Consider the following 22,239-nt stretch of genomic DNA (forward strand, 5'->3'; position numbering starts at 1 on the left):
AGAAGAGAGCTCCAGCCTGGTCAGTGCCAGAGGTCCTGACCCTGCTCGAACTGTGGGGAGAGGAGGAAGCGCTCCAGGCTCTGCACACCCGGCGCAGAAATGCTGAGCTCTATGGCCGCATGGCTGAGGAGCTGGCTAAAAAAGGGCACTGCCCCAGGACTTTAGATCAAGTAAGAGCTAAGGTGAAGGAGCTCAGGCAGGGCTACGCCAAGGCCCGCAAGTGCAGCTCTACCTCAGGGGCAGCACCTCACCCCTGTGCCTATTATCAGGAGCTGGATCACATCCTGGGTGGCGGGGAACTCCAGTCTGCCTGGTTCTCATGCAGACGGGGTTGCAGACACCTGTGCAGCATTGCCAGGAGGGCACAGAGGAGACCGAGGAGCAGCTGCCAGAAGAGGAGGAGGACCCCAATCAAACCAGACCCTCGAGCCAGACCCCAATACTCAGGAGCCTCGCAGGCATCCTCCAATGCTGGCGAAGGAACATCAGGTGAGTGCAGCCAGGGTCACACACACAGAAGGGGGGGAGGTGGGAGCACAGAGGATGCAGAGCAATCTGCCCATGTCATACTCTTCCTGGACAGCTTGCATTCCTCTGTGCATGTGCAAACAGGTGGGCAGGCCGTGTGTATGTGGGTGGGGGCCCAGGGAGACCCAAGCTGCTCCGGGCCCCTGTCCTATGTCTTGTGACCCATGTGGCTGCACACTTCCCTGGCCTATATGGCCATGGTAGAGGGGGAACTATTGTCGTAGCCACCTTGGGGCCCCTGTGAGGCTGGGGCAGCTGGCAGGGCCAGATGTGGGCTTCCAGTGACAACATTCCCATCCCTTATTGTAAGGACTTATTCACTGAGCACAGGCAGGGACAGTATGTGAATTCCTAACACTGATCACTTCTCCCTCTTCTCCACAGCCGGACCTGCCACTGCAGACCGCTGTGCAACACCCATGCCACCTCCCACCCGGTCCCATGGAACCCGCAGGCATTGGCAGGTGTATAATGAGCTCCTGAGGAGGCATGTGGAGGCCCTAGAGAGGATCAACGAGACCATGGCCGAAAGGGCAAGGGAGGAGGCTCGCTGGCACAATAGGTTGCTGGATGATTTCCTCTCCCAGTGGACTGGAATGTGTGCAAGCGTGCGAGAGGCCCTGGCTGTGTCAGGTCCTGTCCCCATTGCCACTCCTCTCGCCCTACCTGCTCCAGCACCCTCTCCCCCACTTCCTCTCCCTCAGCCCCTGCCACCCCCCTCTCCTGCAGCTAGGGCAGAGCCAGCAAAGGCCCCCCACCCCACCGTCCCAGGTCCCACTCACCCCCGAGGACGGTTAGGTGCACGGACCCGAGATGACAGAGTTTTGCGGCCCAGGCAAGACCCTCATCATCCCTAAACTGCCTGCCTGCCCTCCCTCCCTCCCCAGTTTTAAAAACAGTTTGATAGTTTCAAAAGAAAGTTTATTTTTGAATACATTTTGCACAGTTTTATTTTTTTACAAACAGTTATTTATTTGCATGTATGTTGTTAATAAACATTATGTTTTTGATATTTAACCTGGTCTGTTTTGTGTTCACTGTCCGGAGACTGGTGCAGGGATGGGTTTTGGAGGACAGGTTTTGGGCTGGTGGGCCCACGCCCATAGGCCCCATAGGGGAGACCCTGGGGAAAGTCATTGGGCTACTGCTGAGAAGCACTCATGCAGAGTCTCCCAAATGCAGACGCCCACCTGATGGGCTTGGCGAACAGCAGCTGTCCAAGGCTGCGCAAATTGCCTCCCCTTAACTTCAGCCCTTGCCTCCCACCCTGGGAGGAAGGCCTTCCCTTTGCTCTCCACCAGGTTGTGGAGGACGCAACATGCAGCCACCACATCTGGGATATTGCGTTCTCCCATGTCGAAGCAAGTAAGCAGGCACCTAAACCTTCCCTTCAGCCGGTCAAAGGCGCATTCCACCTGCCAACGCGCCCATGTAGGTGTGCGTTAAAGAGTTCCCTGCTCGGGTTCAGATGCCCAGTGTATGGCTTCATGAGCAACGGCATGAGGGGGTACGCCGCATCGGCCACAATGCAGATTGGCATCTCCACATCCCCAACAGCAAAGTTTCGCTGGGGGAAAAAGGTTCCAGCCTGCAGCCTTTGGTAAAGGTATGAATTTCAGATGATCCGAGCATCATGTGCCCAGCTTGACCACCCCACACAAATGTCACGGTGGTCAACCAGGGCCTGCAGCACCATGGAGAAGTACCCTTTTCTGTTGATATACCGGGCTGCTCGATGGGGCGGTGCATGGATGGGAATGTGTGTTCCATCGAGCACTCCTCCACAGTTTGGGAATCCCAGCCCAGCAAAACCAGCCATGATGGTGTCTATGTCTCCGAGGCGGACAATCCTGTTCAGCAGCTCCAAGTTGATGGCCCTCACCACCTGCAGAAATAGACACATACAAACACACAGAATAGGAAGAAAGAGGGGTTACCCGACTCCTTGGGAGGTTCCCCTCCTTCCTCCCCTGCAAGACTCAACAAGACCCCAGGACTCCCCCCCCCCCCCCCCCCCCCAGGAGCCGGTCCCAGCAGTAGGGTGGAGTGAGGCCAGAAGCCCTCCACCATCTCCCCTCCATTGCCCCCCCCACCCTTTCCTGTTACAGTCCCGCTACACCTCATGGACTGCCTTCCCCCCCAAAGGGACTTACCTCCATCAACACAGTGCCAACAGTAGATCTCCCCATGCCAAACTGGTGTCTCCCAACCGGTGGCTGTCAGGGGTGGCCAGCTTCCACAGGGCAATAGCCACCTTCTTCTCCAGTGGGATGGCAGGTTGCAGGTGGGTGTCCTGTTGTTGCAGGGCGGGGCCGAGCCAGGTACAGAACTCCTAGAAGGTGGACATCCGCATCCTGAAGTTTCGGAGTCAAGCCTGGTCGTCCCACTGCTCCATTACGAGCCGGTCCCACCAGTCTGAACTTGTCTCCACCCTCCAAAATCGCCTCTCATGGAAGAAGTTCGGTGGCAAGAACATGTTGCTGCATCCCGAATGAGGGGCTCAAGGCTGGGTTCAGAATCCAGACCTGGCATGAACACCATGAAGGCCTCATGGAGGTGCAGCAGCACTTGAAGCACTATGGTGTGGGGCCATCGCCTGCCCAGGGGCAGCTCTGGCTTCATGGCAAAAACACAATTCAAACCACAAACCAGAAGCAGGAAAAAAAAATGCTGTGGTGTCCCAGAAAGCAGGGCACTCAAAGCAAGCACTGCAGAAGCTTTGCTGTCCCTCTAGGAGGTAGGCAAGCCAGCTGCAGGAGCAGAGCAACAGCTGTTCAGGAGGATCCCTTAAAGGACGCCTCTCTGCAAAAAGTATGCAGCAGGACCTGGAAGTAAAGGCTGCTCCCATGCCCTGGCAGAAGAGCTTCCAGTTAGCCTTTTTCGACAGAGCATCCAGGTTGTCTGGATGCGCTTTTTCGAAAAAGAGTATCGCTATTTCGATCCACTTAGTGCAATCTAGACACTCTTTTTCAAAAGAGGCTTTTTTGAAAAATACTTTTGAAAAAGCCTTTTTCAAAAAAGTCTCGTAATCTAGATGTACCCTAAGGGGGATATGATAGAGGTAAAGAAAAACATGAGTGCTGTGGAGAAAGTGAATTAAGAAGAGTTATTTACTCCTCCCCATAACACAAGAACTAGGGGCCACCAAATGAAATTAATATGTAACAGATTTAAAACAATTAAAAGCAAATACTTCTTCTCACAATGCACAGTCAACTTGTGGAACTCCTTGCCAGAGGATGTTGTGAAAGCTAAGACTATAATAGGGTTAAAAAAAGAGTTAGATGGATGTTTAGAGAATAGATTCATCAGTGGCTACTAGCAAGGATGATGTCCCTAGTCTGTTTGCCAGAAGCTGGGGATGGATGATAAGGGATGGATCACTTGATTCATTCCTTCCAGGGCACCTGACATTAAGCACTGTCAGAAAATAGGATATTGGGCTAGATAGATCTTTGATCTGACCCAGTATGGCCATTCTTGTGTTCTTATGCATATAAGGGGTTGGGAAAAAAGTGCTGCTCACATTCTGCCCAATTTTTACGTGAGATAAGTAAAGGCTCCTAAAGGAGTTGCATGTAGTCTTCCTCTGCTGAAGGCTCAAACATAAGGTATCTGGGTAGAAATAGGGTTTAAAGGTATAATAAGAGGGAAAAAATCCTACCGGGTATCTGGGGCACACAGAAAAATTACAATTTGGTCACCAGGGGAAAAAATTCTCTCATAGAAGGAGCCTTATCTTCTATATTCCCTCCTACTGTTCACAACTGCTCCCAGACTTGATGAAGAGCTTGAAAGCTTCTCTCTCTCACCAACAGAAGTTGGTCTAATAAATGATATTTGTGACAGTTCACTCTCCCATGCTTCATGAAATGAACTTATGGACATAAATGTATATAACTCAAAGGTGCTTTGAATTGCTTTATGTAATCTATCAATCTTCATGCCTTAATCCACTGGATCTATTTATCTTATTTTGGTGTATGTATCATTCTTGTATGTAAAATTAAGATGTATGGAGTAGGGAATACGTCATGGGTTTAAATGTGTAAATGAAAGTCATCAAGGGATGCCTCAGTGTCCGGGCAATCATATGCAAATAACCTTTTGTCCTTAAGTCTTAGCAGTGGTTGGTAGGTATGGGCCAGGTGACTCCCCATACAATAAGGGAATTCTTTAAAAAGAATAGGAAGTTAGGAGTCTTGTCTTTGGCTGGGCTGGAGGGTGAACCAGAGACCCCAGAGGAGGGGAGATGACCCTGGTTTGGAAGGCAGCTGGAACAGAAACAGTTTAGGGTGAGTTTAAAATTATTTTGTGCTGAGGATTTTAGTGTCAGAATTAGCTAAGCATTTTTTATACTTTTAATTTGTAATCTACTTTGTTCTGCCTGTTTTCACTTATTACCACTTAAATCCTACTGTTTGTATTTAATAAAATCACTTTTATTTTCTATCAAACCCAGTGTAAATTATTGTTATTGATCTCTACTTGGTGTCTTGGCTGGGGTAAACCAGGGAGCTACCCAGTAGGACAAGGTGGTGAGGAGCTCCACAGAGTGGGAAGGCGAGTGGCGGTGGTTATGTCAGTCCCCACCCCAAGGGGTCTTCTGTGACCTCACCCCATCACGGAGATGCAGCAAGCAAGGTAAATGTGCACGGCTGGTTGCTCTGGATGCTGGTAGTGATTTCAAGTGTGTTCTAAATGTGGTTTTTAGAGGAGAGACAAAGTGGTTACTAGTTTGTTATTTTCTGTTTGCTTATTTTGGGAAAGGGAAATAGAGCCAGGAAAATAAGTGCGAGTGAGGTTCAGAAGAAACTGGAGCTGCACAGAATCCAAGCAGCAGAGGAGGCAGAACATGGAGCTAAAGAGGGTTGAGATAGAAGCCCAGCTGCCCAGGATCAAGCTGCTCATCAAAGAGCATTGGCATTAAAAGAACTTGAACTACAAGTCCAAAGACAGGAGAGAGAAAAGGAGAACTAATCTGGCTATACAGGCAACCCCTGACTTATGACACTCCCCTCCCCTGTGCATTTATGGCTGCCCTGCTCCAGGAGCCTTGGGGCCGCTTACCACCCAGCACAGCCCCCAGCCGGCTCTGGGTGCCGTTTGCGTCACTGGCTACAGGAGATTACAACTCCCAGGAGGCAAAGCAAGTCAGGAACGGAACCCCCATTCATAACATTGCCCCTATAGGCAATAAGGGTTTGACTTATGACGGCCCAACTTATGATGATTCTCCAGAAACCACTTAGGTTGTAAGTGCGGCAGTCGCCTGTACTTGTCTTCAAAAATAAACACCCCAATGATGCAAGACCCTCCCCCCTAAAAAACAAAGGGTGGGACTGACTGTGCCCTCCTTATGAGTCCCGAGATATCACCGAGTATTTCATCACCTTCCAGAGACTGTGCACCATCCATTCAATGCCTGTGGAACAGAAAATGCCCACGCTGGTTGCAAAATTGAAATGAAGAGCTTTGGACATATTCAATGAGATATCTACTGCTGATACTTCAGTCTATGGTAAATTCAAAGATTTGGTTTTAAGACAGTTTCAGATTCCACCTGAAACTTACAGGGTGAAATTTAGACTCCTTACAAGAGGGGCCGGGCTAAGTAATGTTACTTGTGTTAACCAAATGAGGGATCTACTAGAAAAGTGGGTGAGGGGGAGACAGAACCCCAGCTTGAAGGGCATGTGTGATCTGATTGTTCAGAAACAGTTCCTGGACATGACTGAAGAGAATGTGGAGCAGAGTCTGTGGGACAAATCTGGTGAGAATACAGATGTTCCTACTTGCTTTGCTGATCAATTCGAGCCATCTCAAACATCTGGAAGGGGGAAACCTCACAGAAAAGGGAAGGAGGCAGAGTAGCCGACTTAACCCTGGGAAGAGAGAGGCTGGAAACACTTTCCAAGTGCACTGTCCTGTTACCTATCCCAGGTCTTCTATGCAGACAAAGGAGCCTAAGAGATGTTATCACTGTAACTCCACTGATCACTTAAACAACAAATGCCCATTGTTGGGGGAAAATAGGCAGCAGGTAACTTCTGAGGGTGCTGCTTCCCAAGCTCTGGCTACTTTTCACACAGGATTTGTAAAGTTGGCTAATTTTAAGCAAGGCTGTGAGCACATGAAGTCTGTCAGGCTGAATGGGCAGGAAATTCCTGCCTGGAGATTCCTGCCTGGAGAGACAGTGGCACAGAAATGTCAGTAATCTGCGGGGACTTGGGACACTTGTGCAGAAATGTTTGCAGTCCACAGGGATTTGCTTAAGGAGCAAGATTTCCTCCTTGGGAATTCAGCTGAATTAGAATTGGCTGGGTGCCATTAGATCATTGCATCTTTGGCCAGGGTACCAGTACAGACAGGGTGTAAATGGGATAAGTTAACTGTTGCTGCTGTACCTGAGAAATTTGTGCCATTCATTTTTGGAAATGACTTTTTTAATGTGGCTGAGTCCATCCCTGGGGTTGTCAGCAATGAGAAGGAGCCTTGTGCTGAAATCCTAGAGGGGAGGGAAACGCCATAGAGGCTGTGGGGGGAGGAGGGTGTAAGTGAGAGCGGGAAGGGGAGAGAGATGAGAGAGTCTCTTATTCCCGTCCAGCTTAGCTGGACAATTTGCAGGTAGGGAGAAGGTGAGTGGCAGAAGCACTCCAGGAAGGGATCACCCACCATGTCTCTCTAAGGGTATGTCTACACTACAGCACTAATTCGAACTAACAATTCAAATTAGTTAATTCGAACTAAGCTAATTTGAACTAGTGCATCTAGACCTAAAAACTAATTCGAATTAGTGTTTTGCTAATTTGAACTAGCATGTCCACATTGAGTGGACCCTGAACCGAAGTTAAGGCTGGCCGGAAGCAGTGCCAGCAGGGCATCAGATTAGGACTTAGAGCGTGGAGCTGCTGCCTCAGGCTAGCAGAGAGCTGTGCTTAAAGGGACCTGACCCCCACCCGGACAGACAGTTCTCAGGGTTCCCCGCTTGCTTGTCTACCTCGATGAGGGACAGCAAAGCAGTCCTGACTTGGAGTGCCCTGAGTGCCCACACTCGACACATCACAGCACTCGGCCATCAGCCCGGCTGCACTTGCCACAGGCTGCCATCCGGGGAGGTCAATCGGGAGGCTGTCAGGATCCAGGAGACCCTGCAGGAGAGCTTCCACTCCGAGGAGCCCACAGAGCCACCCCATTCCTCCCTGACCTCCTTCCACTTACCCCTCCCTAGCCCCCCTTCCTGATGTAAAAAATAAAGGACATGTATGTTCAAAAATAGAAACTCTCTTTAACAAAACTGGGGGGCGGGATTAACCTCTGGGGAGACTGGGAAAAGGAGGTCGGAGAGGGGAAGAGAGAGGGTGGAAGGAGGGAGCTGGAAGGGGGAAGCCAGGGGAAGAAGAAGGAGGGGAAGTATCAAATATGGTATGCCATATCTTCAGTACTGTGTACAGATGTGGTCTCCTCACCTCAAAAGAGATATTTTGACCTTGGAAAGGGTTCAGAAAAGGGCAACTAAAATGATTAGGGGTTTGGAACAGGTCCCATATGAAGAAAGGCTAAAAAGACTGGGACTTTTCAGCTTAGAAAAGAGGAGACTGAGGGGGGATATGATAGAGGTCTATAACATCATGAGTGGTGTGGAGAGGGTGAATAAAGAAAAATTCTTAATTGGTTCCCATAATAGAAGGACTAGAGGACACCAAATGAAATGAATGGGTAGCAGGCTTCAAACTAATAAAAGACAGTTCTTCTTCACAAAGCAAATAGTCAACCTGTGGAACTCCTTGCCACAGGACGCTGTGAAGGCTAGAACTATAACAGAGTTTAAAGAGAATTTAGATAAAGTCATGGAGGTTGGGTCCATGGAGTGCTATTAGCCAGGGGGTAGGAATGGTGTCCCTGGCCTCTGTTTGTGGAAGGCTGGAGATGGATGGCACGAGACAAATGGCTTGGTCATTGTCTTCGCTCCATCCCCTCAAGGGTAGCTAGTGTTGGCCGCTGTGGGCAGACAGGCTATTGGGCTAGATGGACCTTTGGTCTTACCCAGCCGTTCTTATGTTCTAAGGTCAGGGCTTAGGGTTGGGGGTCTCACTGGACCACCTTGATTTTCATGCAAACCTGCTCCTGGGTTCGCATGTGCACTTTGGTGGCCAAGCTGGTATCTATCCTGCCCTAGACGGCCACTTTCCTGTGTCTAGTGCGGAGGTCATGGACGTTGGAGGCCTCCCCCCAAACCTCAATGAGATCCACGATCTCCGCACTAGACCAGGCGGGCGCCCGCCTCTTGCGGCCCCGGGCAGGCTCCTGGGAGCCACCAGCCTGGTCTCGGGAAGGGGCGGAGGGCTGGGTGTCAGCGGGTGTCTGGCTCATGCCGTGCCAGGTGCAGGGTCTGCTGGCTAGGTGCTGGCAGGCTTGCACCTGGCACAAGCACCGTAGCCAAACTATGCCCCTTTAAGGGCTCCGGGAGGGGGGCAGAAGAGTTTCCCTGGTTTGGCCCAGAGTGGCCACCAGGGCACGTTGGGAAGGGCTAGCCTCCCACTAGTTCGAAATAAGTGGCTACACAGCCCTTAATTCGAACTAGGCGTTAGTCCTCGTAGAATGAGGTTTACCTAGTTTGAATTAAGCGCTCCGCTAGTTCGAATTAAGTTCGAACTAGCGGTTTGTATATGTTCGAACTAGGCTGTTATTTCAAATTAACTTTGTAGCAGACATACCCTAAGTTCCTTGGCTACAACACTGCAAATGTTTGTGCTCAGTCAGTCTATAGAATTTGGCTTTGAAAGCACTCCCAATGCTACATTATATAAGGAACATGACTGAAAAGTAAAATAATATTTCTTTTATTAAGGAGAAAAATAGTTGTCTCCCTTCTCTTTGCTGTTTTCAGAATTCTTGCTCTGTGTGGGAAAACTAGAAATAAAATAAAAATACTCTGAAGTTCTATCCAAGGTGCTTCACATACATAATCTAAATCTCAGTCTCGAGATCCTTGGGAAGTCATCACAGTCACTTTGTTCCCTTTTAAACAGGCAAGAAAATTGAAGCACACAGAGTTGCAGCAGAGAGAACAGAACCTCTAACTCCTGCTTCCTGGTCATTATTTTAACTCCAGTACTCTTGTTCAATGCTTAAGTGCTAATCCTCCAAACTGTCTGGGGACAGACCTTTATGTGGACTGAGACCCTTAGCCAGTTGATTTATTGGTACACTTTTTTTTAGATTAATTTCAAAACAGGATACCATCTGCATGTTTTGTTAGTCTTTAGGATGCTGCTAGACTATTCATTGTTTAAGTTTTTCCAGTTACAAACTAACTGCTACCCCTCTGAAGCTTTTTTCCCACTATGGCTGTTATTTTAGTATAAATCATTTTTCTGATCACCCTCCTGGTTATATATAGGTTATATTTTTATTTACAACAAAGAGTAGCCTAATTTATTTTCTTAATACATCCCACTTGTTCTAACACATTCTTTCTCTTCTGTTTCATCAGTACTTAGCTCTTCCTTTTCCTGTAACTTAACTCTTCCTTTTCACTTTTTCCTATGGGCAAAGTTCCACTGAATTCTATTGTTCACTGTGATCAATAGAGGGTCTAACTGCATACTTAGACTTCTAAGAATGCAGAAAATACATAAACTTAGACAGATTGCATTACTCAGCATATACTACACACTGACACTATAATGATTATTATTTAATTATTTAAAAGTTAGTAACTACAGGTTGAACCTCTCTAATCTGGCTCCCTCAGGAACTGACCGGTGCTGAACCAGAGAATTTGCCAAAGCTTGGGAAAAGGAAGTTACTCACTTCGTGCAGTAACGATCGTTCTTCGAGGTGTGTCCCCGTGGGTGCTCCACTTCTGGTGTCGGGCTGGTCCCGGCGCCGCAAATCGGAGCTTTAACAGAGCTGTGTGTGTGTGTGTGTGTGTGTGTGTGTGTGTGTGTGTGTGGTCGGGCAGTGCGCGTGCACTCCCGTTTCGCGCCTTTCATCTACCACGCGCTGCCCGGCTCCCGCCAGTTCGTCTCACCGCCTATCTGAAAGACAGAAAAAAACAAGATTCCGAAGCAGGGAGGAGGGCGGGTCGTGGAGCACCCACGGGGACACACCTCGAAGAACGATCGTTACTGCACGAAGTGAGTAACTTCCTTTTCTTCTTCGGGTAGTCCCCGTGGGTGCTCCACTTCTGGTGACTCCGAAGCAGTAATCTCGGCTAAACGTGTGTTTCGGAATCGGTATTCCGAGCAGTAGGCAACACTGCCAAGGCTACTGCTGAGTCAGTGGTGAAGTGCTGAACAATTGCATAATGTCTTGAAAAGGTAGAATTTGAAGACCAAGTCGCAGCACGGCAGATGTCACGAAGAGGGACACCTTTCACGAAAGCTGTAGACGCAGCGACTGCTCGTGTTGAGTGAGCTCTAGGTTGCGAGGTGAGAGACTTCTTACGGATAGTATAGCACGTCGTGATACAAGAGACAACCAGCTTGGAAATGCGCTGGGCGGATAAGGACTTGCCCTTAGAAGAGCCCGATGTTGAAATAAAGAGGCGGTCCGTCTTACGTAAAGTACGGGTTCTGTCTATATAGAAAGCCAGGGCTCTGCGGACATCGAGCGTATGCAGGAGAGCATCTCGCTGAGATGCGTGCAGTTTTGGGTAGAAACATGGCAAAACAATTGGTTCGTTTATGTGAAATTCCGTACAGACTTTAGGTAGAAAGGCTGGATGAGACCTCAGTATCACTGATTCCGGGTTGAAGACTGTATAGGGAGGTGTTGACATTAGTGCGGATAACTCGCTCACCCTGCGTGCTGATGTTATAGCCAGAAGAAAAAGTACCTTCATTGTAAGCATCGGTAGCGGTACCGTGGCCAGCGGTTCAAATGGTGGCCCAGTGAGGACATCGAGAACCAGGTCAAGACTCCATACAGGTGGCGGAGGTCTCCGTGGTGGGTTGAGGTTAGCCAATCCTCTGAGAAATCTAGCCATCATGGGGTGAGAAAAAACCGACTTGCCTTCAACGGGGTAGTGAAAAGCAGCTATTGCCGCTATGTGGACCTTAAGTGATGAAATGGCTAGTCCGGTTGCCTGCAGCTGAAGGACATAGTCCAATAAGACATGCATCGGCGAAAGCAAGGGATCCAGGAGTTTAGGAGCACACCATCGTACAAATCTGGACCACTTTGACAGGTAGGTTTTCCTGGTCGAATCTCTCCTGCTGTGCAGGAGAACACGCTTCACTTGGTCCGAACAAAGATTCTCGGACTCGCTGAACCATGTACCATCCATGCAGTGAGGTGCAGAGTGTCCAGCTTCGGGTGACGCAGTGAGCCTCTCTGTTGTGTCAGCAAATCTGGTAGGCAAGGCAGTCGGCGCGGTGCTCGTACAGAGAGCTGCCGAAGGGTTGAGTACCATGGCTGCCTGGGCCATGCTGGGGCTATAAGTATCACTCGTGCCCTGTCCATCACAACCTTCTCGAGTACTCTGGGAATGAGTACAACAGGGGGGAATGCATACAAGAGTGATGTGCCCCAGTGAAGGAGGAATGCGTCTCCCAGCGAGTGAGGTCCCACTCCCGCTCTGGAACAGTAAGTTCTGCATTTTGCGTTGGCACGTGTTGCAAAGAGATCTATCGTCGGAAACCCCCACTGATGGAAGAGAGTTAAGAGGACATCTGTGCGGATCACCCACTCGTGGTCCTGGGGGAAATACCTGCTCAGTGCATCGGCTGTGGTATTGTTCACACCCGGTAAGTATGACGCAACTATAGAGATGTTGTTTCGAATGCACCATTTCCAGAGACGGATCGCCTCCGCACAAAGTGAGCGGGATCGGGCACCCCCCTGTCTGTTTACGTAGTACATTGCGACTACATTGTCCGTGAGAATTCTGGTGACAGTACCTTTTATGTATACCTTGAAGTGTTTGCAGGCATGAAACACGGCTCGAAGCTCGAGAAGATTGATATGGAGCATCATCTCCGTAGTGGACCAACGACCCTGAACTGTGTTTGTGCCCATGTGGGCACCCCAGCCGATGAGAGAAGCGTCTGTGGTTATCTCTCATGACGGTTGTGGTGCATGGAAGGGAACTCCTGACAACATGTTGTTGTGATTCGTCCACCATACTAGGGAGTCCTTGACATGTACTGGAAGTACTACAGTCTTGCAAATGCTGTGGTCGGTAGGCTTGTAAACCGTGCTTAGCCAATGCTGCAGACACCTGAGGTGCAGTCTTGAATGGCGCACTATGATTGTCGTGGAAGCCATATGTCCCAGAAGCTGGAGACATACGCGTACCGGGAGCATTGGAGCGTGCAAAACTGTTTTTATCAGATCTTGCATTACTTGAAAACGCTCGAGTGGAAGGTGGACTCTTTCCGACTGGGAGTCGAGACGCGCTCCTATGAAGGTTAAAATCTGCGTAGGTAGTGGGCGCGATTTTTGAGTGTTCACGATAAGGCCGAGGGAGTCGAACAACTCCTGAGTTGCGACTACCATGTGGTGAGCCTCTAACTGGGTGCGCGCCTTGATGAGGCAATCGTCGAGGTAGGGGAAGATAACGACTACTATCCTTCGAAGATGGGCAGCCACTACCGCTAGTGTCTTGGAGAACACCCTTGGGGCCGAAATGAGGCCGAAAGGCAGAACCCTGTACTGAAAATGATCGTCGCCCACTACGAATCTGAGAAAACGCCTGTGGGCTATGTGAATCGTTACATGGAAATATGCGTCTTGCAAATCCAGGACTGCGAACCAATCTCCTCTGTTTAGTGCTGGCATGATCTTGGCCAGGGTGGTCATTTTGAAGCGCTGCTTTCAAATAAAACGGTTCAGACCCCTCAGATCCAGGATCGGTCTCCACCCTCCGGACTTTTTGGGAACCAGGAAATACCTGGAGTAGAACCCTTTGCCTCGGAATTCGTCGGGTACTCTCTCTATGGCTCCGATCTCGAGTAGGTGAAGAACCTCTTCTCGAAGAGCGGCCCCATGAGACGGGTCCCTGAGAAGGGATGGGGTGGGAGGAGTGGTCGGAGGGATTGATGCGAACGGGATTGTCAGGCCCGACGATATGACCTCTAGGACCCATCGGTCCGAGGTAATGGTGGCCCATTGATGAAGGAATGGCCTGAGGCGGTGGTGGAATAGAGTGGTGGTGGTGATCGCAGGCTTCCGAGTGGTGACCGTTGGAGACATGTTCGCGTCCTCTGCACGGGAGTCAAACCTGCTGCTTCTGGGAAGGTCGAGCAGCAGAGCGGTTCTGTTGCTGACGTTTGCGCTGAGGGCGCTGTCTGAATCTAGACTGGTCAGATCCACGCTGCTGTTGCTGCTGCTGCTGTTGCTTATAGGGGAAATAATCATATCTCCTCTGGAAAGGGTAGAATCGTCTGCGTTTAAAAGGTGACGTGTACATCCCCAGAGAACGAAGGGTCATACGAGAGTCCTTGCCAGAATGGAGGATCTCATCGGTAGTAGAGGCAAACAACTTCTGACAATCAAAGGGTAAATCTTCCACTTTGGAATTCAACTCCTTAGGGGCTCCCGCTGACAGTAGCCAGGAAGCTCTCCTCATCGCAATGCCTGTTGCCATTGCTCGCGCGGCTGTGTCAGCAATGTCCGCGGCTATCTGAAGGGCTGTTCTACATGCGGTGAAACCTTCCTGGACAACCGATCTAAGGAGAGACTTCTTACTGTCAGGGAGGTGGTGCATGAGTTCCGGTAACTTAGAGTAATTATCAAAGTTATGGTTCGATAACAGAGCAGCATAATTGGCAACCCGCAGTAACAAGGTTGAGGAGGAGTAAACTTTCCGACCAAAGTGGTCCAATTTCTTTGTCTCCCTATCCGGTAGGGAATTCTTGAATTGGGGCATTTTGTTCTTGTGACGAACCGCATCCACTATCAGGGAATTCGGCTGAGGGTGATTGAAAAGAAAATCCAGTCCTTTGGATGAAACAAAATACTTCTTATCAATTTTCTTATTAGTTGGCGGTATCGATGTTGGCGTCTGCCAGATATCCTGTGCCACTTCTAAGATGGCTTCATCTACCGGGAGTGCAATCTTTCTCTGTTGTTTAGGGTGCAGATTCTTAAACAGCTTATGCTGTTTAGCTTGAGACTCAGTGAGCTGCACTTCCTGAGATTGCGCTACACGTTTAAACAGGTCTTGGAATTCCTTAAGATCATCCGGTGGAGACTTCTCGCCCATAGACGAGAAGTCTGTGGTGAACTGGCATTTGGGGACATATCCTGCTCACCTTCTGAGAGTTGTCCTTCCTCTAGGTCCGACATTTGAGAACAATGCGTGGGGGAACGAGAAGATACGGGACGTCGTAGCAGAGAACGTTTGGAGATCTCCGAGCGCCCAGAGCGTGGACTAACTGATCTACAGGAACATGGAGACCTGCGATGAGACCGAGAGTGACTGCGATGAGATGATTCAAGATAGTCCGGTCTATAACGATGAGAATAGTGCCGGCCAGACCTTGCAGGGGAGAAGCGTCCAGAAGATCTAGTGCTGTCATACCTGGCGTAATATGTACTTCTAGGTGAATGAGTTGGTGATCGTGAGCGTCTCACCGGAGAAGGAGATCTCGAATATCTCTGGTGTGAACAGCTACGCTCTCTATCATAGTAGTGACGAGATGAGAGACTGCGGTGGTAATAATGCCCATGGTCTCTTGCGTGGTGCGTAGATGCACAGCGGTGAGGGGATGACTCGTGGTGAGACCTTGGCGAGGCACACTGGGAGATTCCCTGGGCATTTGATTTTTGTGTTGATGCTGCTGGCTGAGTAGAGCCTGGAGAGTGAAGGGTTAAGGGCTGTGAAGCAGGCATCTGAGTATGAGCACGCTGATCCCCTGCCGGTGCTGAGGACAGCTCCCTGTGGGGGGCCGTGGTTAAAAGCCCTTCAGCAGCCGGCACCGCTGATACAACTGGTGCCGCTGCGTCTGTCTCTTTAAGAAGCCCCGGTGCCGGGTGAGGATCCCGAGCAGTGGGCTGACGAGACTCTGAAGTGCCGGCCGGCTTATTGACTGATGGAGCGCGGGTTACCCTCGAACGAGAAGTGCCCGGCTTGTCACCTGCGCTTACCCGCGACTGCGGAGCAGCTGGCAGGGAGTGAGCAGGAGAGGCTTTCCTCTTTTTTGATGAGGGCAAAGCCTCAGAAGGAGCCTTCCGCTTATCAGTCGTGGGGTCAGAGGCAGAGGATCCTGAGGCAGTGGAAGGCATGAGAGCCTTATCAAACAGGATCTCCTTTAAACGACGTTCCCGCTCCTTGCGGGCTCTAGTCGTCAGGCTGGCACAGTGGGAGCACTTTTGGGGGATGTGAGTCTCCCCAAGGCAGTGAATGCAAGCCGAGTGTCCATCTGACACCGGCATTGGTTCAGCACAGCCTTCACATTTCTTGAAGCCGGGGGAGCCCAGCATTTTGAGTTGTGGGGACTGAGTGTTACCGCCTGCTAAGAGCAGCCGCTTGTATGCGTCCCCGGTTACTCCGTGTTACTTTCTTTCTGTTTAAACTTTATTTCCTTCCTTTTTTCTCTTCTTCTTCTCTTTTTTTTTTTTTTTTAAACCGCGTCTGCCAACGGGGCTAGACGCAGTATATATTTAAACAGTAAAAGTTATGGGGCTTCCCCACGGCAAACAGCCGAAGGGAAGAAGGGGGAAATTTTGAGGAGAGAGTAGGGAAGCTCCGTCTGCGACCCAAGGCGGATGAGAAGAACTGGCGGGAGCCGGGCAGCGCGCGGTAGATGAAAGGCGCGAAACGGGAGTGCACGCGCGCTGCCCGACCACACACACACACACACACACACACACACACACAGCTCTGTTAAAGCTCCGATTTGCGGCGCCGGGACCAGCCCGACACCAGAAGTGGAGCACCCACGGGGACTACCCGAAGAAGAAGTCAATGTTGTCTAACAGCATTACCAACACTTTCACTGCTTACAGGAAGCTTAGGAGACATTTAGGGGTAAATTAGAGCTAAATAACAGCACAGAAAACTAAGGGTATGTCTACACTAGCCCCCTAGTTCAAAGTAGGGAGGCTAATGTAGGCATTCGAAATTGCAAATCAAGTCCAGGATTTAAATATCCCGCGCTTGATTTGCATGTTCCCCGCCAGTCGCTATTTTTGAAATTTACAAGCCCGGACTAACTGCCCGTGTCTACACACGGCAGGGAAACAGGCGTTCAAAATAAAGCCCCTAAATCGAACTACCTGTTAAACCTCATTGCAGGAGAAACAACAGGTAGTTTGATTTAGGGCTTTATTTCGAACGCCCATTTCCCTGCTACGTGGAAACATGGGCAGTTAGTCCAGGCTTGTAAATTTCAAAAATGGCGACCAGCGGAGAAGATGCAAATCCCGGGCTTGATTTGCAATTTCAAATGCCTACATTAGCATCCCTAGTTCGAACTAGAGGGCTAATGTAGATATACCCTAAGAGCTGCTGCTGCCATCACTAGTAGTGTGGTAGGGATAGAGCAGTTTTCAGCTGCCACCTTTATGCTGCTGCTGGCAGTCACTGTGGCCTAGGGAAAGTGTGTGCAGAGCCTTTCCATTCATAGGAGAATTCAGCACGGCCATGCTGGACTAGTGGCTGTAAACAAACTAGGAGACTGTGGGAAACTTGTCCACGCCCTTGATATGTGGATATCCAGCTAACTAAAATCATGCCAGACCACAGAGATGTTCTACTGGACTAAAGAGATTCAACATGTACTTAAAGAACTGATAGTGCATGAAAAAGAAATCTCCCATCTTTAGCTCTGCCTACACCCATAGCATAATAAAAATGATTAGGGGGCTGGAGCATATGACCTATGAGGAGAGGCTGAGGGAGTTGGGTCTGTTTAGTCTGCAGAAGCGAAGAGTGAGGGGGGATTTGATAGCAGCCTTCAACCTCCTGAAGGGAGGTTCCAAAGGAGATGGAGAAAGGCTGTTCTCAGTAGTGACAGATGGCAGAACAAGCAGCAATGGTCTCAAGTTGTGGTAGGAAATGTCCAGGTTGGATATTAGGAAAACCTATTTCACTAGGGCTACGTCTACACTGGCATGATTTTCCAGAAATGCTTTTAACGGAAAAGTTTTCCGTTAAAAGCATTTTCGGAAAAGTGCGTCTAGATTGGCAGGAAAAGCATCCGTGGCCAATCTCGACGCGCTTTTCCGCAAAAAAGCACCGATTGCCATTTTCACAACTGGGGCTTTTTTGTGGAAAACAAATCTCTGCTGTCTACACTGGCCCTTTTGCGCAAAAGTTTTTCGGAAAAAGACTTTTGCCCGAACGGGAGCAGCATAGTATTTCCGCAAAAGCACTGATGATTTTGCGGAAAAACTTGCCAGTCTAGACACAGCCTAGGAGGGTAGTAAAGCACTGGAATGGGTTACCTGGGGAAGTAGTGGAGTCTCCATCCCTAAAGGTGTTTAAGTCTCGGCATGACAAAGCCCTGGGCGGGTTGATTTAGTTGGGATTGGTCCTGCCTAGAGCAGGGGGCTGGACTTGATGACCTTCTCAGGTCTTTTCCAGCTCTATGGTTCTATGATTCTATGATTTCATACTGTACAAACGTTGTGAATGAAAGTATCAGATTATAGTTCGGAAAACACTGTTCTTAAAGGTGAACTGCAAAGCTTTAGAATGCTTAAGATTTTATATAGTTCAGCGTATGTCTACACTACAGCGCTATTTCGAATTAACTTAATTCGCAGGACTCGACAAACTATAGAATCTACTTACCCGTAGCAAGTAGATTTCAGCCGTGCGCCCCGTTTACCGGCGGGGCACGCATGCGCAATGCGGCTCTTGCACATGAGCAATGCAGGGCTGGCGAGCAGCTTTCACCGCCATTTATCAAGCCCTGTTAATTCGAAATAGTTAATTCGAATTAAGCTAATTTGAAATAATTCATCTAGACACACTGATTAGACACTGGATCACATTTAAGGGCAGCTGAAACTAGTTCCAGCAGAGCATCAGGTCTGTAGTTGCTTCATGTGGCTGCTATCTGAGGCTAGTGCTTAAAGGGACCCCCCTGGACAGCCGGTTCTCAGCTTTCCTGCTTGCTTGCCTACCTCACCGAGGGACAGCAAAGCGTTTTCCTCTCTGCCTGATTTGCTCTCATTTGGGACACCACAGCACTCGGCCCCATGGAGCCAGAGTTGCCCCTGGGCACTCTGGTGCTCATTTTGAATGTTTTACTGCAAGCCTGGCAGCAATTGCTGGAGGATGCCTGGCACCATCTGCTGCAGGCCAGCCCCCTGGCCCTTCCCCTGCCCGCCCTGGGGGCCGTGGAGGAGCAACAGCAGCGCCCGGACCCCAGCGTGCCCCAACGCATCTGGCGTTTGGACCCCAGCAGCGACTGGTGGGACCGCATCGTCCTGGAGCACTGGGGAGACCAACAGTGGACCCAGAACTTCAGGATGAAGGACACCTTCCTGGAGCTCTGTGAGTGGCTCACCCCTGCTCTGCAGCGACGGGACACACGCCTGAGGCCTGCCATTCCCCTCCACAAGCAGGTGGCCATTGCTCTCTGGAAGCTCTCCATGCCGGATAGCTACTGATCCATTGGCAACCAGTTCGGCGTGGGGAGATCCACCGTCGGAGCGGTGCTCATGCAGGTACAGCAGTCACTGGCCACTGGACCAGGAGGTGGGGGCTGCAAGGAGGAGATGGGATGCCCCAGGAAAAACGGGGGGAAGGCGGTGTAAGTGCCCTTCCCGGGAGGGTTCAGTCTGTTCCAGGCATGCTGCAGACCGCCCGCGGTGGCCAGGATTGCAGCGGGGGTTGCTTCTGGGAGTGGGGCACAGGGCAGTGGCAGGGAACAAACACTCCCAGCCACCCAGGCACCCCAGTGACCCTCAGTTTTGTGTCTCTCTCTGCAGGTGGTCAAGGCCATCAACAGGGTGCTACTCCGCAGTCGTCCACCTCACCGACTGGACGCGGTCATCCAGGGGTTCGGCGCCCTGGGCTTCCTCAATTGCGGAGGGGGAGGGGGACAATCAATGGGACGCACATCCCCATCCATGTCCCGGAACACCAGGCCTCCCTGTACATCAACCGCAAGGGGTACTTCTCTGTGATTCTGCAGGCCGTGTCTGACCACTGGGGCCAGTTCATGGACATCAATGTGGGCTGGTCCGGCAAGGCACATGACATGCAGGTGTACCGCAACTCCTCCGTGTGACAGAGGCTGCATGCCAGGACTTTCTTCCCCAACCACCATATCAGGGTCGGGGACGTGGACATGCCAGTGTGCCTGGTGGAGGATGTGGCCTACCCCCTACAGCCCTGCTGATGAAGCCCTACATGGGACACCTGAACCCCTCCCAGCAGGCCTTCAATGCCAGGCTCAGCAGGGCCCGCATTGTGGTCGAGAGGGCCTTCAGCTGGCTGAAGGCCCGATTTAGATGCCTCCTCACCTGCCATGACCTCTCCAAGCACAATATTCTGCACGTGGTGGCAGCCTGCTGTGTGCTCCACAATTTATGTGAGTTGAAGGGGGAGGCTTTCCTGCCAGGCTGGATGGCAGAGGCTGACCGCCTGGCTGGCCAGTATGCACAGGCCCGCACGGCTGCCATCTGGGAGGCCCTTCGGGGGGCTCTCCACATCCGAGAAGCCCTGCAAGAGAGCTTCCAGGCAGAGGAGGACTGAAGTCCCCTTGGCTTGCCCCACTGGGGCCTTGTACCTTACATTCCACCCCTACCTCCTTCCGCTTTCCCCTCCCTAACCCCCCTTTCTGATGTACAATAAAAAAACACCCGTGTTGCCATGAAAAACTCTCTTTATTTAACATAACTGGGGAGGGGAACGAGGGCGGCCTCGGCTTCCCTGGAGGGGAGTAGGTACTCAGGGTGGGGCAGGAAGGATGGGGGGGTGAAAGAAGCGGGAGGGGGAGCGGAGGTGGGAGGAGGAGCGATAGCTGGGACGGTCGCAGGGACTGGAGCAGCAGAAGGCAGTAGCCATTGCACAAGGGTCTGCAGGTGCTCGCAGAGGGCACGGCCCTGCTCCCGCAGCTCCCGCAAGCTCTCCCACCGCAGCTGCCGGTGTTCTTGCACCCAGCGCTCCTGGATGTGAATGCCTTTCCAGTAACCCCAGGTGCTGCTGCTGGTACCCCTCCTGGTTGTGGGTGCACCTGCTGGCCCGGATGCGGGTGGATGTTCAAGGTGGGGTGGGGTGCCCCACTGTGGTGAAACAAAACAAGTGGTCAATTCTCACTGGGGACACAGTGGGTGAAACCCAGCCCCCTCTGCAAGGTAGGACGGCAGGTCTCTGCACCATCATGTCCTGCTATCCCCGGGAGTGTGAGCTGGCCCAGGACTGCACCCCAGCCCTTGTGCTGCCTATAGTGTGGTGTGCGGGGGGAGGAGGGAGAGATGTGCCCTGCCTCTGTGTAGAGGGGGCGTCTGGAGGGAGGGCAGTGTGCAGTGTCTCTCCCTAGGGTCAGGAGCTTGTCATGTGCCTTCACGCGTAGACGCATGTGGGGAACAGGCCAGGGTCCCTGCATGGCACCCAGCTGGGGCCACATGTCCCGACTGGAACGGCAGATGCACAGGTTGCCGCCTGCTCCGTCGTCAGCAAGGCCCACGTGCACGGTCTCTGGGCTCCTCCCTCCCTCCCCCGCCCCACAGAAGGGGACCATGATGGCACTCACGTGGGGAAGCCTCCACAGCCTCGGATGAGACTGCTGACGGGCTCTCTGGAACGGCTCGGGGGTCCTGGATGCAGGGCATGCTCCCTGCAGGCTCCTGGCTGTCATTCTCTTCCTCTTCCCCCTCTTCCCCTATGTCAGGGGCAGGGCCCTCTGCCCCGGGGTCAATGACCACCAAGGGGGCATGGACCATCCGACCCCCCAGGATGTGGTCCAGGGCCTCATAATGCGGGCAGGTGTCTGGGTCAGCCCCTGGTTGGGAGCCTCTGGCATAGACCTGCCTCAGCTCTTTAATTTTAGTCCGCATCTGCTCCTGGCTGCGCATGTGGCCTCTGGTGGCCAGGCTGGCAGCCATGTGGCTGTAGACGGCCGCATTCCTGCACCTAGTGCAGAGATCATGGGCATTGGAGGCCTCCCCCCAAACCTCAATGAGGTCCACGATCTCCGCACTAGACCAGGCAGGCCTTTTGCGGCCCCTGACAGGCTCCTGGGAGCTGCCAGCCTGGTCCTGGGGAGCAGTGGAGGGCTGGGTGGCAGTGGGTTGCTGGCTCATGCTGTGCCAGGTGCACAGTCTGCTGGCTGGGTGCTGGCAGGCCTGCAACTAGCACAGGCACTGTGGCCAGAATCTGTCCCTTTAAGGGCTCCGGGGCTGGGGGAGGGGGGAGCAGACAAGTTTTTCTGGTTGTGCCCAGAGTGGCCATCAGGGCTCCCTGGGAAGGGCTGGAGGCCCCCTATTTCCAATTAAGTGTCTACACAGCACTTAATTCGAAATAGCTATTTGGCAGAGAGGTTCAGCTCTTTGCCCAAAACTCACACAGCAAGTCATCTGCTCTGCCCACTAAACACATACACAGCAAGCCTGGGTTTCCAACACAAAAACTGAAGGCATCACAAACTCTGAAATCCAAAACAAGAGGGTAAATAGAACTTCGAATTTTGGATTGGACGTATGAGTGAAGATGGGACTGTTTTCCTAACATTTTATTTTAAATGTGAATTTATTTTTAACACTTAGCCTCACAACACCCATATGAGGTAAAACGAATTAATGGTA

The 22,239-nt window shown here is 51.3% G+C and overlaps 1 protein-coding gene and 1 pseudogene across 1 annotated transcript in view; one reads left to right on the forward strand and one right to left on the reverse strand.

Moving 5' to 3' along the window:
* The window catches only part of TMEM266 (transmembrane protein 266), a 264,791-nt gene that overhangs the window by 169,532 nt on the left and 73,020 nt on the right, over positions 1 to 22,239 (reverse strand). The window lies entirely within an intron of this gene.
* LOC149523582 (uncharacterized) lies at positions 5,968 to 6,745 on the forward strand (annotated as a pseudogene).

The sequence above is a fragment of the Pelodiscus sinensis genome, chromosome 14 (assembly GCF_052426305.1).
Source record: "Pelodiscus sinensis isolate ZL-2025 chromosome 14, ASM5242630v1, whole genome shotgun sequence".
In the NCBI taxonomy this organism is placed as follows: Eukaryota; Metazoa; Chordata; order Testudines; family Trionychidae; genus Pelodiscus; species Pelodiscus sinensis.